Raw genomic sequence first — 18,201 nt, 5'->3', positions numbered from 1 at the left:
ACAATATTTTTTTTCTTGTTTGGATCTGTTTCCATCATAGAGCGGCATAACAGAAAATAGAAGAAATGAGGCAGCAAGTGTTAGTTTTTCTGCAGCCCCACAATAGGGAAAATGAACCATTGCACATCTAAAATAAATGGTCAATGAACAAGAACACGACAGTAGAGTCTTCAAGAGAAAGAGCTGCTCCATGTATGCACTTTTCGCTTAGGCTAAGACCTCGTGCAGGAGACCGTTTAAATTGGACTGTGCTATCTGTGGTTTTGATGGACAGCACTTGTACCCATGTTATTCTATGGAACTGTGGACATCTCTGATATTGTCCTGGGACCGAGATATACAAGCCAACAAATTGCAGCATGCACATCCGAGTATAGTCTGATTTTCAATGATTGACTGCATAGAGAAGGTGGAGAAATCTTTTTATTTTTTCTCCACCTCTGAGACAAACGGATCCCATTCTGATTAATGAGACCGATATTCCTGGATGGTGAGAAGACAATTGTGTGACCCTAGCCTAATAGTTGATGTCCTCAGATTAGGTATTGACTAGGACTCAAATCTAGCCCTGGCATTTGAAATCACACAGGCCCACTCTGTCCCTGTCCCCAAGCACCAGATGGGATTACTAATATTACCCTGCATGGAGGAAAGCATGATTTATTACAAGACCAATATTTCTAATGATACCTCAGACACAACTCTTAACAGTGTGGGTGTCTTGAGAACACCGATTCTGTTAACAACGTAGCAGACACGGTGGCCCACGACCAGACAGGCCCTTCTGGCATTTGCCAGAATTGCCAGATGGCTAGTCCGGCCCTGCCTAAGATACTTATCGAATCAAGAATTTTTGAATAATGTATATGAAAATGGCCAGGTATGTGCAGAATAGGTTTGGATTATCAAATATTCTGGATTTTTGGAAGACCATAGAAAAGTATTTATTAGTAAATAGCTAAAAATCAAAAAAATTTTATTACAAAATATGTTATCTTGACTTGACTCCAGCTCTGCAGAAAATATACCATCTGAGCCCATATACTAATGCAATCCAGCGGGAGCTGGAGGACGCATATGACGTGCCATGCAACTATTTCAGAATCTGTGCAGATTTTCAACACCGACAATTGAAACAGAGAAAAAGTGGCAAGCATGTGACATTTTCAATATATATACATCATATCACCCCCTCCCCCCACTGAAGAAGACACAGCTGCTTTAGTAAATGGCCTTAGGTGGACATCTGTGTATGTCCCTGAAAAGATACCTAATTATTCTTATGTGACTGATTTGAATATCCATAAAAAATACATTGTTTTATGACCAATATCAATGTTGAATTACCTATTTGTAATATATCCCTGTAATTGCTCACCTCTTTTTGGAGCTCCCATGGAAGTGAATGGAGAGAGCCCCATACATGTTACCACTTCGCCATGTAAAGGTGCAGGTCCCAGAGATAGGACTGGCAACTATCAGACATTAATGGCATATCCTATTCATAAATGACTGAGACAGAAATTCCTTGAATGACGACCATTGAAGATCATATTTATTTTTAATTTAACAGGTCCAATGATCAATCCTCATCATTTTCTCAATATATTTTGACAGCAGTGGACCAACATTGACTTTCATTACAAAACACCATATTGTCTCCTTACAATTCATATCATTCTGCCTAGTGCAATTTTAGGCAATGGCAGTGAGATTTTGCTATGAAAGGAGATTCTGCCTATAATAATGACGACTCACAAAGCTCCTAAGGTAGAAATTAAAGTGGATCAATGAAATCTCTTGCAGTTTCCATCTACATTTACATTTGCTTATGTTATACTCCATTTCACTGGATAAAAAGTACATGAAGCAAATTGATAGCAGCTAATATCAAGTCAGAGCTGATGTGAAAAAAAGAAAGAGGAATACAAATCAATGTTTCATGTCAGAACATTATCCATTTTTTTTTTAACTAAGACCTTATGACTGCTAACTTTTTTTACTCTGAAATCTGACTTTATATTCACATGTAATCCTTTCTAGGGCGATAATTTCTTAATTCTACATAATCTTAATTCTACTATCTCTGTACAAAATGTGAAATGGCATGTCCTTTTTTAATATATTTTTTTTATAGTACTTCAAACATGAAGACATTGTTGAAAAACCTACTTAGGAATTTTCTCACCTTTAGCGAAATTAAGACTAAATTTAACTTACCCTCATCTGAATTAATATTCTTTTTAACCCTAAAAGAGCATATACAGAAATTACTGACGAGCCAACCATTAAATTTAGAAATTCTTTCTTCATTACTGTGTAGTGTAAAGAACAAACATATATGGAGTCTAAATAACCTCTACAGTCACTTCAATAGAGATACCTCTTGTTTTAAAAATATATACATGAAAAAATGGGAATCGGACCTCAACATTTCTTTACAAGTTGAGCAATGGGACAAGGCCATTAAAGGTACCTTCACACTAAGCGACGCTGCAGCGATACTGACAACGATGTCGATCGCTGCAGCGTCGCTGTTTGGTCGCTGGAGAGCTGTCACACAGACAGCTCTCCAGCGACCAACGATGCCGGTAACCAGGGTAAACATCGGGTTACTAAGCGCAGGGCTGCGCTTAGTAACCCAATGTTTACCCTGGTTACCATCGTAAAAGTAAAAAAAACAAACACTTCATACTTACCTTCCGCTGTCTGTCCTCGACGCTGTGCTTTCCTGCACTGACTGTGAGCACAGCGGCCCGAAAGCAGAGCGGTGACGTCACCGCTGTGCTTTCCGGCTGGCCGACGCTGACACAGGATGCAGGAGGAGTGCAGAGAAGCATAGCGCCGGGGACAGACAGCTGAAGGTAAGTATGTAGTGTTTGTTTTTTTTACTTTTACGATGGTAACCAGGGTAAACATCGGGTTACTAAGCGCGGCCCTGCGCTTAGTAACCCGATGTTTACCCTGGTTACAAGTGAAGAGATCGTTGAATCGGCGTCACACACGCCGATTCAGCGATGTCAGCAGGGAGTCCAGCGACGAAATAAAGTTCTGGACTTTCTGCAGCGACCAACGACATCACAGCAGGATCCTGATCGCTGCTGCGTGTCAAACACAACAATATCGCTATCCAGGACGCTGCAACGTCACGGATCGCTAGCGATATCATTGTGAAGTTGTTTAGTGTGAAGGTACCTTTAGGATACATACATGTCTACCATTTCAATGGCTCTACAGGAGTCCTACTTCAAGGTGATCCCTTTTCCCTCACCCTTTTTCCAATGTTAACCCCTTCCCCATCTTCCCTTCCCTTTATCCCCTACCATTTCTTATACAAAATTTCAATAAAAATATTTAAAAAGAAAAACCTACTTAGAGCATTCTGTTCTATTAGAAGACTGCATGATGATAACAAAAATGCTTGCTTACTTAAAGGGGTTGTCCTCTACTCTAACCCCTTCTCAATCTGTATGTTTGCCCCCAGTAAAATAATAAGGCAGGGGTCACACTGGCAAATGCAATGCGAGAAACGCTCATGAGTTTCTCGCATCAATACCTGGCATAGCCACCGGCACTCGGGACTGGGGCGTGCGGCTGCATGTATTTCTATGCAGCTGAATGCTCCACTCCCAAGTGCCGATGGCAGTGCCCGGTATTGATGTGAGAGACTCGTGTGAGTTTCTTGCATTGCACTTGCAAGTGTGACCCTGGCCTAAGCTGTGGGCTGATATTAATAGCCTAGGAAGGGGCCATGGATATTGCCGCCCCCCTGGCTAAAAACATCAGCACTCAGCCGCCCCAGAAAAGGCGCATCTGTAAGATGCGCCAATACCAGCACTTAGCCTCGCTCTTCCCACTTGCCCTGTAGTGGTGGCAAGTGGGGTAATAGATGTGGGGTTGATGTCACCTTTGTATTGTAAGGTGACATCAAGTCCAGGACTTAGTGATGGAGAGGTGTCAATTAGACACCTATCCATTACTAATCCAATAGTTGTTAATTGGTTAAATAAAGACACAGCCAGAATAAAGTATTTTAATGAAATCAAGCACAACACAGTTTGCCATCTTTATTGTACTCCTAAATCCTGCGATGCCCTCGTTCTCCTGTAATAAAGATAAAATAATAAAGTAACAATATACCCATACCTGACCGTCGCTGTGTCCCACGCTGTAATCCATATCTGGGGTATATACAGTTTTCAACCAGGACAGTGCCAAGATGAGACCTCCCAGGCTGAAAACCACTGGTAAATGAGGAGATGCTGCCAGCGTAGCTTCAGAGACTAGCGGTGCCATCACTGAAGCTGCGCTGCCTCACAGCCTGACCTGCGCAGAACTCTGGAGCATGAGAAAATGCCAGATCATTTTCCCACCTCTGAAATCCACCTCCTGTCTCCTGAAAAGCAAAGGTTGCTCTTGTTTCCTCCACCATGCTTTATACTATAGTTCGTCTTTAGATTGACTGATGTCTATAAACTCAATTTTACCATCCTACGACCAGTATAGTGGTGATTTAATAAATATTTGCATAATCTGTGTTCATCTCAGATACTCCTGAGCTTTTTCACATGCTATATTTATCATGGTTTTGCTACGTCTTTTAGAAAGAACTAGAATGTCAGCTGGTAAACAAGGCCACTTTAAAACCACAGTTTTGCTACATGCTTTATAGAAATTTCTTAAAAAAAGAAATGGATATTTAGTCCTGAAGCATTCCATAGGTGCCATGGGCTAAACAGTTCTCCAACTATGAGGCGCCCGCGAGTTGTTGATGAGACCCAATTAAGCGACAATTTTCACAAAAATGTTTATATATTTCCTAGTTTTTTATTTGGCTAAAGTAATCTCTGGTTTAGTAACATAATTTTGTACTTTTAAATGTTATATGGAGCTCAGTGGGCAAATGAATGGTTAAGTGGGCACTATTTTTAATTTTACAATGATTTTTGACCACAGATGATGAGACCAGGCATTACCTTGGTGTGTCTGATGAGACCTCACTAGATAGAGTTTGAGAAACCCTGAATTAAACATATGTTAAATGTTTTAGCAGTTAGTACGTGTATGTGGAATATGTCATGGACAAATTATTTTCAGATTACGGGATAACACTGGATCCCAATGTACACATGATTGGCACAGGACCCAATGTCATTGTTTAAGATCATTTTGTAAAGTGCTTAGTGGGTAAAATGAAGCCTTTCATTTAATCAATTTACTGCTCTGTATGGTCTAGAAATAACCTGTATTTTAATCACTACCCTGTAAAACATGCCATTCCCTTAATAAAAAACTGCATCAAAGTGGTGCCTTGGGCATCGGAGATTATATAGAGAGCTATAATGTGGTATTATGTACATGTCCTATGTCAGTGAGAAAACCTTAGAGATCACACAGATCCCATCGCTGCCACCAATTTGTCAGTGGACACAATTCCGCTGCCTCCAATCATCATGACAATTACGCAATTGACTGAGTGATGGACGAGGACGCAGCTGTTTCCAGTACTAAGCCATTTATTGTGGAACCCACAGTGAGGATATGATATGTACACCTCTAATTCCAAAGCATGGAATATATATATAAGACCACTGCCAACTCCACAATAACAAAAGGAACTGCTAGTTGCCAAAATCAATCGTTTATAAAGGCCGTTTGCACACCCGTTACAGGTATAGTATGGCTCCAGGGATGCAGTTTACAGAGCAAGAGGAACAGAAAAGAAGGTAGTGTTTAAAAAAATATACAATGATGTTACAAAATGCAAACAAAATAATATGGTATATACAATCACCCTGAAAAAAAGGGAGATGACAAAAGAAAAATTACTAAACCTGTGTAACGGAAATGGCTCAGAGCTTAGCGGAGGGAAACACTCCTTAGAACAACTCCTTAGAGCAATGAACAGAACCACAGGGTACTGTGTCTTCCATAACTGCTAACAAAAACCCAAACTCTGTGTTTTTTATATCAAGGTTAAGTCCACATTCCTCCTCTTGGTGAGCTCATATGTGGGGCTGGTCTTTAAGAAGTTTATGAGTTCCCCAACTTTCAGAATAGCTTTGCCTTGGAAGGTCCCAGGTGGGAGATATTGTTGTCTTCCATGATTTTACCTTTCCATAGAGATGAAACAAGGCACTGATGGCATCATCCATCTGTAATAACTTGGAGGTGTTCGGCTGGCATTACAGTGATGTGATGTGAATGAATGTGTTATGTTCGTCCCTTTGCTACGATGCCAAAAATATATCTCCCATGAATATCAGATCGATGCAAACCCCAATATTCATCACTGACCGCCGGCTCCAAAGAGTCTGAGATAATTCCTTTGAACAGAGGAACCCCCTGTACTTCTCTGCCTCTGAGTATAAGAATCCTAGGCTTGTTGGCTGGTTCGCATCAGATCCCTTGTTGTAATTATCTATTCACAGCAGGAGGTCCTACTTCACTGGAGGTTGAAGTGTCAGCTCTTTTTCACTTAGTAACATAGTAACATAGTAACATAGTTAGTAAGGCCGAAAAAAGACATTTTTCCATCCAGTTCAGCCTATATTCCATCATAATAAATCCCCAGATCTACGTCCTTCTACAGAACCTAATAATTGTATGATACAATATTGTTCTGCTCCAGGAAGACATCCAGGCCTCTCTTGAACCCCTCGACTGAGTTCGCCATCACCACCTCCTCAGGCAAGCAATTCCAGATTCTCACTGCCCTAACAGTAAAGAATCCTCTTCTATGTTGGTGGAAAAACCTTCTCTCCTCCAGACGCAAAGAATGCCCCCTTGTGCCCGTCACCTTCCTTGGTATAAACAGATCCTCGGAGAGATATTTGTATTGTCCCCTTATATACTTATACATGGTTATTAGATCACCCCTCAGTCGTCTTTTTTCTAGACTAAATAATCCTAATTTCGCTAATCTATCTGGGTATTGTAGTTCTCCCATCCCCTTTATTAAATTCCCCAGTTAAAATGAATCCCATATGTTCAAAGTGAATGTGATATGTTCCCTCTCCAGAAATGTCTTTATGAATGCTATAATTTTTCTCTAGGACATTCTACCATACTATCATGTTAAGTCAAGTGCAATAACAGAGGGGACTAAATTATAGTTTGAAATGGCAAATAGAAGCACATTTATAGTTGTTAAAATATTTAAAGGGAATTCTTCAGAAGGTTTTTGTTATTTAATCTGAGAGCAGTATGATGTAGTGGAATAGAGCTTGATTTATTTAGGATGGGGCGAAAGGGGGGTGATTTAAACTTTTATATTTTTTATATTGTTTTTCATATTTTTAAAAACTTTTTTTTTTACTTGTGCCATGCTTCAATAGCCTTCATGGGAGGCTAGAAGCTGGCATAGCCTGATCGGCTCTGCTACATAGACTTTGATGTGGGCTCACCGCCGGAGGGTGACACGGCATGCGCAGTACTAGTACGGCGCATGTCGTGAAGGGGTTAAAGAATGAACACAAAAAAGGACAGCAGTATTTACCTGGTTTATTTGTCAATATTCCAAACTTCCAAAGTTCCAATCTGCTTCAACAGGACTGGCAACTGTGGTTTGGTAGTTTGGAACTTTGAAATGCTTCGAGAAATAAACTGCATTTCTGAATACTGTTCTCATCTTCCATCTTTGAACCCTGGCAGTGCTGAATTGATCCTATCATTCAATTTTAGTTGTTAAATATCTTAGTGCAGCAGATGAAACACATAAAATACTTCACTTTGAAATCAAAAGATGTCCAGCAGTGCCATCAACGTAGAACTGGCAGCAACTAGTGGGATACAGTTATTAAATTAATGCTCTAAATACTGTAGATAGGGATTTAGAATGAAATTTAGTTTGACTTTTGACCCCACCTTTAAGAACTATGTTCAGCCTTAAGATCAAGAAGACCTGGGGGTAATGATATGGCCTTCACATAGACAAGATCTCAACATTATCGAGTCTGTGTGAGTTCCATGAAGAGACAGGAAGATTTGCACATGTCTACATCCACTGAATATCTCTGGTCAGTTCTCCAAGATGTTTGGACCAACCTCTCTACTGAGTTCCTTCAAAAGCTGTGTGCAAGTTTACCTAGAAGAATGGATGATGTTTTGAAGGCAAAGGGTTGTCACACCAAATATTGATTTGATTTAGATTTATCTTTTGTTCATTCACTTTGAATGTTGCATATTGATAAATAGAATCTATTAGCTCATCTTTTTCTGTAACAATATTACTTTGCAGCATTTTTTACTCACCTGTCTAAGCCGTTTGCACAGTACGGTGCACAAAACATAAATCATTTATGACAAATACACATTGTTTAAACATTATTTGTTCTCTTGGATTGATCCCTCCTCTCACAAAGCACAGAAAATGTACTGTATTTTGTATAAGAAAGACCTGCCAATGCCTGAGATTATAGTATGTTTATTGATCAGCTCATAAAGTGAATGCCAATAACGTGAGGTGCCGTAGATTAGATTAACGAGGGCAAGGTAAAGAATGAAATCCTTGCAGGATATTATTTTGGTGTCAGCACACAGAGGATCTGGCCTCAGGGAAAGCAATGATCTATATCACAAGTGAAAACTCAGGAACTGGATGAGTCACTTATTACAGTAAGGGAGTAATAACTCACTGCAGATGAGAAATGTCTTCAGGTGGCTCTATGAGCTGCTGAGGTCAATGCTACAGCATGGTACAACATCATGGAGACCAGCTAGCATTTTAAGGTCAAGACTCAAGACACATTAAATAGATGTTAGAAAACTGACTAACAGCACGGATTACTCTAGAGGATGGAAAACAGCGCTTTTATTCTCCTCATAGCAGGATGGATCATCACTTTGCACTTCCTAATACCATCACCTACTATGCAATTTCTATTCATTGGTACGCAGTTCTTACAGACGGCATTTGACATCGTTTTTCTAATTAATTTCTGCACAATTCTGAAATTAAAAGGCAAGGAATGTATGAAAATATAATATACAGTACGGTGAGCGGAATTTAATTGGAAAGAACATTTACAGACTAAAAGAATGGTTCAGGCTTCCATATCTGATTATTCTATAAGGATATTACAAGGGACCTCTGGTTTCCTATCTATATATATAATTGAATAAGGGTTTTTCCGTCTGTCTGTCTGTCTGTCTTTCTGTCTGTCTGTCCTGGAAATCCCGGCTCTCTGATTGGTCGAGGCCTGGCGGCCTCGACCAATCAGAGACCGGCACAGCATCGACGTAGAAATCCCGCGTCTCTGATTGGTCGAGGCCGCCAGGCCTCGACCAATCAGCGACGAGCACAGCGACGATGATGTCATAAAGGACGTAGATATCCCACGTCTCTGATTGGTCGAGGCCGCCAGGCCTCGACCAATCAGCAACGGGCACAACGACGATGATGTCATAATGGTTGCCATGGCGACGATGATGTCATAAAGGTCGCCTCGACCAATCAGCGACGGGCACAATCTGCCGCGAATTCTGGAATCATCATTGTCCATATACTACGGGGACATGCATATTCTAGAATACCCGATGCGTTAGAATCGGGCCACAATCTAGTATACAATAATCAGTCGTAACATTGATACCAGGCGGTGTGAATAATTGATTATCTTGTGACTGTAGTATCTGTCACGGCAGGGCCGCACTGGGACTAAAATTCAGCCCTGGCATTTGAAGTCACACTCACACAGGCCCACTTGTCGCATGGTGACTGTATAATATCTTTGTACACTTGTAGGTTACAAGAAGTGAGGGGAGTGTAACACGACTATATAACATATAATTACAGCTGTATCCAGCATTACAGCTCAGTCCCCATAGAATGTAATGCAGCCAGTCCCCATAGAATGTAATGCAGCACAGCCCCATAGAATGTAATGCAGCACAGCCCCATAGAATGTAATGCAGCACAGCCCCATAGAATGTAATGCAGCCAGTCCCCATAGAATGTAATGCAGCCAGCCCCATAGAATGTAATGCAGCACAGCCCCCATAGAATGTAATACAGCACAGCCCCCATAGAATGTAATGCAGCACAGACACCATAGAATGTAATGCAGCACAGCCCCATAGAATGTAATGCGGGGCCGGGAGTGTGCCGACAGCGGGGGGAGTGTGCCGACAGCGGCACACTCGAGCGGCCCACTACTGCCACCGGCCCTTCTGGCATTTGCCAGAACTGCCCGATGGCCAGTCCGGCCCTGTGTCACGGGGTGTAATATAATAGGCAGAAGTCAGTTCTCGATGTTGATGTGTTGGACCAAATATAATAGGCAGAAGTCAGTTCTCGATGTTGATGTGTTGGACCAAAAAAAAATTGGCTAGTGTAAGGCAAATCAAATCAACTTTGGCAAAGGTTGATTTATGACAGCTAGACAATTGTGTTAGGGCAGGTCTCTTGTGGTGTCTCTGGTGTACAGTGGTTAGTACCAACCAAATGTTGTACAAGAAAACCAGCAATAGGAGCATGGTCAACCAAGGCTCTATGATTCATATGAGGAGCAAAGGTTTGCCTATCTGTGTGAAGTGGATGATAAAGAATTCAAGTGTAAAGGTACCGTTACAATAAACGACTTACCAACGATCACGACCAGCGATACGACCTGGCCGTGATCGTTGGTAAGTCGTTGTGTGGTCGCTGGGGAGCTGTCACACAGAGAGCTCTCTCCAGCGACCAACGATCAGGGGAAAGACTTCGGCATCGTTGAAACTGTCTTCAACGATGCCGAAGTCCCCAGGTGACCAGGGTAAACATCGGGTTACTAAGCGCAGGGCCGCGCTTAGTAACCCCATATTTACCCTGGTTACCATTGTAAAAGTAAATAAAAAAAACACTACATACTCACATTCTGATGTCTGTCACGTCCCCCGCCGTCAGCTTCCCTGCACTGACTGTCAGCGCCGGCCGTAAAGCAGAGCACAGCGGTGACGTCACCGCTGTGCTCTGCTTTACGGCCGGCGCTGACACAGTCAGTGCGGGAAGCTGACGGCCGGGGACGTGACAGACATCGGAATGTGAGTATGTAGTGTTTTTTTTATTTACTTTTACAATGGTAACCAGGGTAAATATCGGGTTACTAAGCGCGGCCCTGCGCTTAGTAACCCGATATTTACCCTGCTTACAAGTGAACACATCGCTGGATTGGCGTCACACACGCCGATCCAGCGATGACAGCGGGTGATCAGCGACCAAAAAAAGGTCCTGATCATTCCACAGCGACCAACGATCTCCCAGCAGGGGCCTGATCGTTGGTCGCTGTCACACATAACGAGATCGTTAGCGGGATCGTTGCTACGTCGCAAAAAGCGTGACGTTGCAACAATATCGTTAACGAAATCGTTATGTGTGAAGGTACCTTAAGGAGAAAGACAAGTGAGAAGACACACACAGTTAATGCCTAACAGTTTTTTGCAAGTGAACACTGCCATCTGCTAGTCAAAGATGATAGAGAAAGAGAAAGCAGAATTGTATTAGCAGAAACTCAAGGGTGATATGCATGTTTTCTCAGGGAAAAAATTGTAGGAGACACCAGGTCATGTAATAGCTATGGAGCAGTTAGTAATTATAAAAGGCCAAGAATGGCAGTGAAGGGAGGAGTTGGTGCACGAACCTGTAGCAAGATGGACATGCACTACCGCGACCTGGCTTATAGCAGCCACTATGAGAGGCTGGAGTCGAGCACAGAAATAGAGAGAGACCAGACCCGACTACAGTAAAGACCAGAGAGAGACCAGACCTGGGTGAAGATCTGAAAGAGACTAGACTGCATGGAAAACCCATGAGAAACCAGACATGAGAGACCAGATCTGGGAGAGCTGAGCTGAGTGAGCAGAGTCAGAGCTGAGAGAAAGATGACTAGGCCACAGCAGAGGTACATTCGTGTGAGCCGTCGCTTCCAGTGCAGATGTATGGTATGAAGTGCGGACATTGGCCATGTTTTAAGAAATGAAGGTGACCAGTGTGACAGTTGGACCAAGTAACTCACCAACCTGGAACTTGCAGTCTAGATGGGAAGTATGGTTGTCAACCGATACGGCCTGTGTGATGTTTTGTACTGTCTAGCCCCTTCATGACCCAGCTTATTTTGACCTTAATGACCTGGCCGTTTTTTGCAATTCTGACCAGTGTCGCATTATGAGGTAATAACTCAGGAACGCTTCAACGGATCCTAGCGGTTCTGAGACTGTTTTTTCGTGACATATTGGGCTTCATGTTAGTGGTAAATTTAGATCAATAATTTTTGTGTTTATTTGTAAAAAAAAATGGAAATTTGGCGAAAATTTTGAAAATTCTGCAATTTTCAAATTTTGAATTTTTATTCTGTTAAACGAGAGTTATGTGACACAAAATAGTTAATAAATAACATTACCCACATGTCTACTTTACATCATCACAATTTTGGAAACAAAAGTTATAAGGGTTAAAATTTGACCAGCGATTTCTCATTTTTACAACGGAATTTACAAAACCATTTTTTTTAGGGACCACCTTACATTTGAAGTCAGTCTGAGGGCTCTATATGGCTGAAAATACCCAAAAGTGACACCATTCTAAAAACTGCACCCCTCAAGGTGCTCAAAATCACATTTAAGAAGTTTATTAACCCTTCATGTGCTTCGCAGCAGCAGAAGCAACATGGAAGGAAAAAATGAACATTTAACTTTTTAGGCACAAAAATGATCTTTTAGCAACAATTTTTTATTTTCCCAAGTGTAAAAGGAGAAAGTGGACCACAAAAGCTATTGTACAATTTGTCCTGAGTACACTGATACCTCACATGTGGGGGTAAACCACTGTTTGGGCACATGGCAGGGCTCGGAAGGGAAGGAGCACCACTTGACTTTTTGAATGAAAAATTAGCTCCAATCGTTAGCGGACACCATGTCGCGTTTGAAGAGCCCCTGTGTGCCTCAACATTGGAGCTCCCCCACAAGTGACCCCATTTTTGAAACTAGACTTCCCATGGAACTAATCTAGATGTGTGGTGAGCATTTTAAACCCGAAAGTGCTTCACAGAAGTTTATAGCGCAGAGCCGTGAAAATAAAAAATCATTTTTCTTTCCTCAAACATTATTTTTTAGCAAGCAATTTTTTATTTTCACAAGAGAAACAGGAGAAATTGGACCCCAAAAGTTATTGTCCAGTTTGTCCTGAGCACGCTGATACCCCATATGTGGGGGGGAACCACTGTTTGGTCACACGTCGGGGCTCAGAAGGGAAGTAGTGATGTTTTGGAATGCAGACTTTGATGGAATGCTCTGCAGGCATCATGTTACGTTTGCAGAGCCCCTTATTATTATTATTTATTTATATAGCACCATTGGTTCCATGGTGCTGTACATGAGAAGGGGTTACATACAAGTTACAGATATCACATACAGTAAACAAACTAAAAATGACGGACTGATACAGAGGGGCGAGGACCCTGCCCTTGCGGGCTTACATTCTACAGGATTATGGGGAAGGAGACAGTAGATTGAGGGTTGCGATATTACTGATACTATCCAGGCGAGAAATAGAGCCCAATATGCAGGAGTGGTAACATATGTGGGTTATTAGTCGGATGCTCATGAAGGCCCGTACAGCTGGCGCAGTAGTATCCATGACGTCTGTCCGGTAACAGCCGGGAATTCTGCGGACAGACCTATACAGGCGAGGGATGATCGCTACTCCTAACCAAGAGAGAATTGAAAGTGACCTGCGGCGTGGCACCTCATCTGCAGGGTCACAGGAGACATGGCAGACCACCCAGCGGACTCTTGTGTAATCCCCCCATGCTGCGACCACATACATTGCTAGAGCCCTCGTTTATCAGCAGATGGGACACTCCATAGCGGTATATACGCCCCCTCTGGTCTAATGGCAATGTGCTCCGGAGCACCAACCCCACCATGTAGGCGGCATGTTGGACCTTCTGTATCACTGCCAGGGGCACAGCAGCCCAAGGTAGGCGACAAGGTCCCGTCCTCTGTGCACAGCAGACAAGACCGCCATGGAGGCAGCAGCAGCGGCCTTTGGGTTTGTGTGCACTTATGTGCCTAAACAGTAGAAACCCCCCACAAGTGACCTCATTTTGGAAACTAGACCCCCAAGGAACTTATCTATATATGAGGTGAGCACTTTGAACCCCCAAGTGCTTCACAGAAGTTTACAAAGCAGAGCCGTGAAAATAAAAAATCATTTTTCTTTCCTCAAAAATTATATTTTAGCAAGCAATTTTTTTTTTCACAAGGGTAACAGGAGAAACTGGACCACAATAGTTGATGCCCAGTTTGTCCTGAGTATGGTGATACCTCATATGTGGGGGTATACCACTGTTTGGGCACACGTCGGGCTCAGAAGGGAGGGAGCACCATTTGACCTTTTGAACGCAAGATTGGCTGGAATCAATGGTGGCGCCATGTTGCATTTGGAGATCCCTGATGTGCCTAAACAGTGGAAACCCCTCAATTCTAACTCCAACACTAACCCCAACACACCCCTAACCCTAATCCCATCTCTAGCCATAACCCAAATCACAACCCTAACCCCAACACACCCATAACCACAACCCTAACCCCAACACACCCCTAACCCTTATCCCAACCCTAATCCTAACCCTAATCCCAACCCTAACCACAACCCTAACCCCAACACACCCCTAACCATAACCCTAACCACAAGCCTAATCTTAACCCTATTTCCAACCTTAGCCCTAATTCCAACCCTAACTCTAATTCCAACCCTAACCCTAAGGCAGATTCGTGTGAGATGTTTCCGCACCATTTTTGAAAAATTCGCAGGTAAAAGGCACTGCGTTTTACCTGCGGATTTACCACGGAGTTCCAGTGTTTTTTGTGTGGATTTCACCTGCAGATTCCTATTGAGGAACAGGTGTAAACCGTGCGGAATCCGCACAAAGAATTGACATGCTGCGGAAAATACAATGCAGCGTTTCCGCGCAGTATTTTCTGCACCATGGGCACAGCGGATTTGGTTTTCCATAGGTTTACATGGTACTGTAAACCTGATGGAAAACTGCTACGAATCCGCTGCGAATGTGCAGCCAAATCCGCACCGTATGCACATAGCCTAATTCTAACCCAAACCCTAGTTCTAACCCTAATTCTAACCCTAGTTCTAACCCTAAACCTAGCCCTAACCCTAGTGGAAAAAAAAATATTTTCTTTATTATTGTCCCTACCTAAGGGGGTGATAAAGAGGGGGTTCATTTACTATTTTTTTTATTTTGATCACTGTGATAAGTTTTATCACAGTGATCAAAATGTACCTGTAACGAATCTGCCGGCCGGCAAATTTGGCGGGCGCACTGCGCATGCGCCCGCCATTTTGGAAGATGGCGACACCCATGGACAAGACGGATGGACACCGTGAGGCTCAGTAAGTATGAGGGAGTGAGATCGGAGCACGGGGGGGGGGGGGGGTGGATCGGAGCATGGGGGAGCAGACAGGAGGACGGGGGAGCGGACAGGAGGACGGAGGGGAGCGGAGCACTGTATGGGACAGGACGGAGGACCGGGGAGGAGATCGGTGGCGGGGGGCAGATCAGGGTTTCCAGCCATGGCTGATGATATTGTAGCATTGGCCATGGCTGGATTGTAATATTTCACCACTTTTCATGGGTGAAATATTACAAATTGCTCTGATTGGGTGTTTCACTTTCAACAGCCAATCAGAGCGATCGTAGCCACGGGGGTGCGAAGCCACCCCCCCTGGGCTGAAGTACCACTCCCCCTGTCCCTGTAGGTCGGGTGAAATTGGAGTTAACCCTTTCACCTGACCTGCAGGGACGTGATCATTCTGTGACACAGCATATGCGTCACAGGTCGGATCGGCACTGACTTTCATGACGCATACACTGTGTTACAGGTCGGGAAGGGGCTAGAGAATGACCACAGTGATGAGCCCAGTAGTGACAATGATGCCCTGTGGGTTGATATATTGGGACTAAGATATCACTGAAGATAACTGCTATCTAATGGTAATAATAGAATGATAGTGTGTAAATAGCACTGTGTCAATATCTTGTTCATCTGAATTACTGTATTCTTCTTGTAACATAACTTGTTTCATTTTCAGTTTTTGTGCTATCCCCTTATATTGTGCCAAAGGCACCCATTTGATTGTGTTAATCAAATAAATAGTTATTGGTTTAAGTACCACTGTTTTCTCATCGTCTGCGCTGTTGCATCTGCATACCTTTTAATAGAGGGTGCTGACTTGGACTCCAAATACCTCAGAACTGAATCTGTTCATGCATATGTGGGATGTACTGGAAAAACAAGTCCAAACCTTGGAGGCCTTGTAGAGTCCATGTCTTGATAAGTCACATTTGTTTTGGAGGCAAGAGGGGGACCTAAACATAACTGTATTCAGGAACTATTGTCTGGTCTGGTATATGGTCACTTGTACTTGCTGACTACTGGGGTAGAGACCACTATAATGACTCCAGTCCAGACCTAAAGGTACCTTCACACTGAGCAACTTTAGAATGATAACGATAGCGATCCGTGACGTTGCAGCGTCCTGGATAGTGATATCGTTGTGTTTGACACGCAGCAGCGATCAGGATCCTGCTGTGACATCGCTGGTCGGAGCTAGAAGGCCAGAACTTTATTTCGTCGCTGGATCACCCACTGACATCGCTAAATCGGCATGTGTGACGCCGATCCAGCGATGTGTTCACTTGTAACCAGGGTAAACATCAGGTTACTAAGCGCAGGGCCGCGCTTAGTAACCCGATATTTACCCTGGTTACCATTGTAAAAGTAAAAAAAAAAACACTACATACTTACATTCCGGTGTCTGTCGCGTCCCCCGACGTCAGCTTCCCTGCACTGTGTCAGCGCCGACCGGCCGTAAAGCAGAGCACAGTGGTGACGTCACCGCTCTGCTTTACGGCCGGTGCTTACACAGTGCAGGGAAGCTGACGCCGGGGGACGCGACAGACACCGGAATGTGAGTATGTAGTGTTTTTTTTTTTTTACATTTACAATGGTAACCAGGGTAAACATCGGGTTACTAAGCGCGGCCCTGTGCTTAGTAACCCGATGTTTATCTTGGTTACCCGGGGACTTCAGCATCGTTGGTCGCTGGAGAGCTGTCTGTGTGACAGCTCTCCAGCGACCACACAACGACTAAACAGCGACGCTGCAGCGATCGGCATCGTTGTCTATATCGCTGCAGCATTGCTTAATGTGACGGTACATTAACTGTTTGGCCATTCAGACTGCACTTGAGGTTTTAAAACTTGGAGATAATCAGTTTGTTGTTCACTGCTGGCTCTTGTCCATAGCTGGTGGTAGAGTATTTCACTACAGACCAGCGAGTGTCACATTGGCGTGATCTCTCCTCCTGTCCAAATGCTGTACCTAACTATCCCTTCCCCAGGATACCAGATGCCTACTTCTATTTTCTTTAGAAAATACAGATTTTTGTTTCCTCAGCTCCCACAAGCTGACAGATGCCTATCTTCTTTTGACCTCACCACACATGAGCTAATTATCTACTCCAATTACCATCTACCACATGTGCAGTGAACCATTATGGCTAATTGCTTTTATAATGCTATTTTTGTTTTATTATAGACCTAATAGATGTTATTTTTAATGACTTACACTTACAAATCTTTATTCTAAAAAGTATCTTCGACATCTTTGGGTTTACCCAGGTGTCCTTCCAGTCATGTGTATGTTTCAGTATTGTTGTTCATATTTCATATTGACATGCTTGACCACTACAGAGTGCACTTTTTTATTGTATATGGAGATGGCTGCTCCTAATATGCACCTGTTCACACTAGCTTGGAAGTGCCAGTCAGTCTTTTTGTTATTGTATATCAGTTGTCTGACCGAGCATTCCGATCTCCAGCATGTGGTGGATTTTAACTGCCACAGGGTTCTACCTACCTATAAATTCAGGCTTTAACCCCTTAGCGACCGCCGATACGCCTTTTAACGGCGGCCGCTAAGGGTACTTAAACCACAGCGCCGTTAATTAACGGCGCTGTGGAAAAAGTACATAGCGCCCCCCAGAGGCCAATTTTCTCCGGGGTCTCGGCTGCCGGGGGTAGCCGAGACCCCAGAGAACATGATTCGGGGGTTTTTTAACCCACCCCGCATTTGCGATCGCCGGTAATTAACCGTTTACCGGCGATCGCAAAAAAAACCAAAAAACGCGATCTCTTTTTAATT

The 18,201-nt window shown here is 43.2% G+C and overlaps 1 protein-coding gene and 1 non-coding gene across 4 annotated transcripts in view; both read right to left on the bottom strand.

The window, feature by feature from the left end:
- PPP1R1A (protein phosphatase 1 regulatory inhibitor subunit 1A) overlaps positions 1-18,201 on the bottom strand; it is a 478,692-nt gene that overhangs the window by 157,652 nt on the left and 302,839 nt on the right. The gene's annotated exons all lie outside the window — the stretch shown is intronic.
- On the bottom strand, positions 13,909-14,039 carry LOC138673241 (small nucleolar RNA SNORA68). The gene has a single exon (XR_011319896.1). It is a non-coding gene; the product is annotated as a small nucleolar RNA SNORA68 (small nucleolar RNA).

This window comes from Ranitomeya imitator, chromosome 3, assembly GCF_032444005.1.
Source record: "Ranitomeya imitator isolate aRanImi1 chromosome 3, aRanImi1.pri, whole genome shotgun sequence".
Taxonomy (NCBI): Eukaryota; Metazoa; Chordata; class Amphibia; order Anura; family Dendrobatidae; genus Ranitomeya; species Ranitomeya imitator.
Note: the sequence above shows the minus strand (reverse complement) of the source record. Positions and strands in the feature narration are given on the sequence as shown.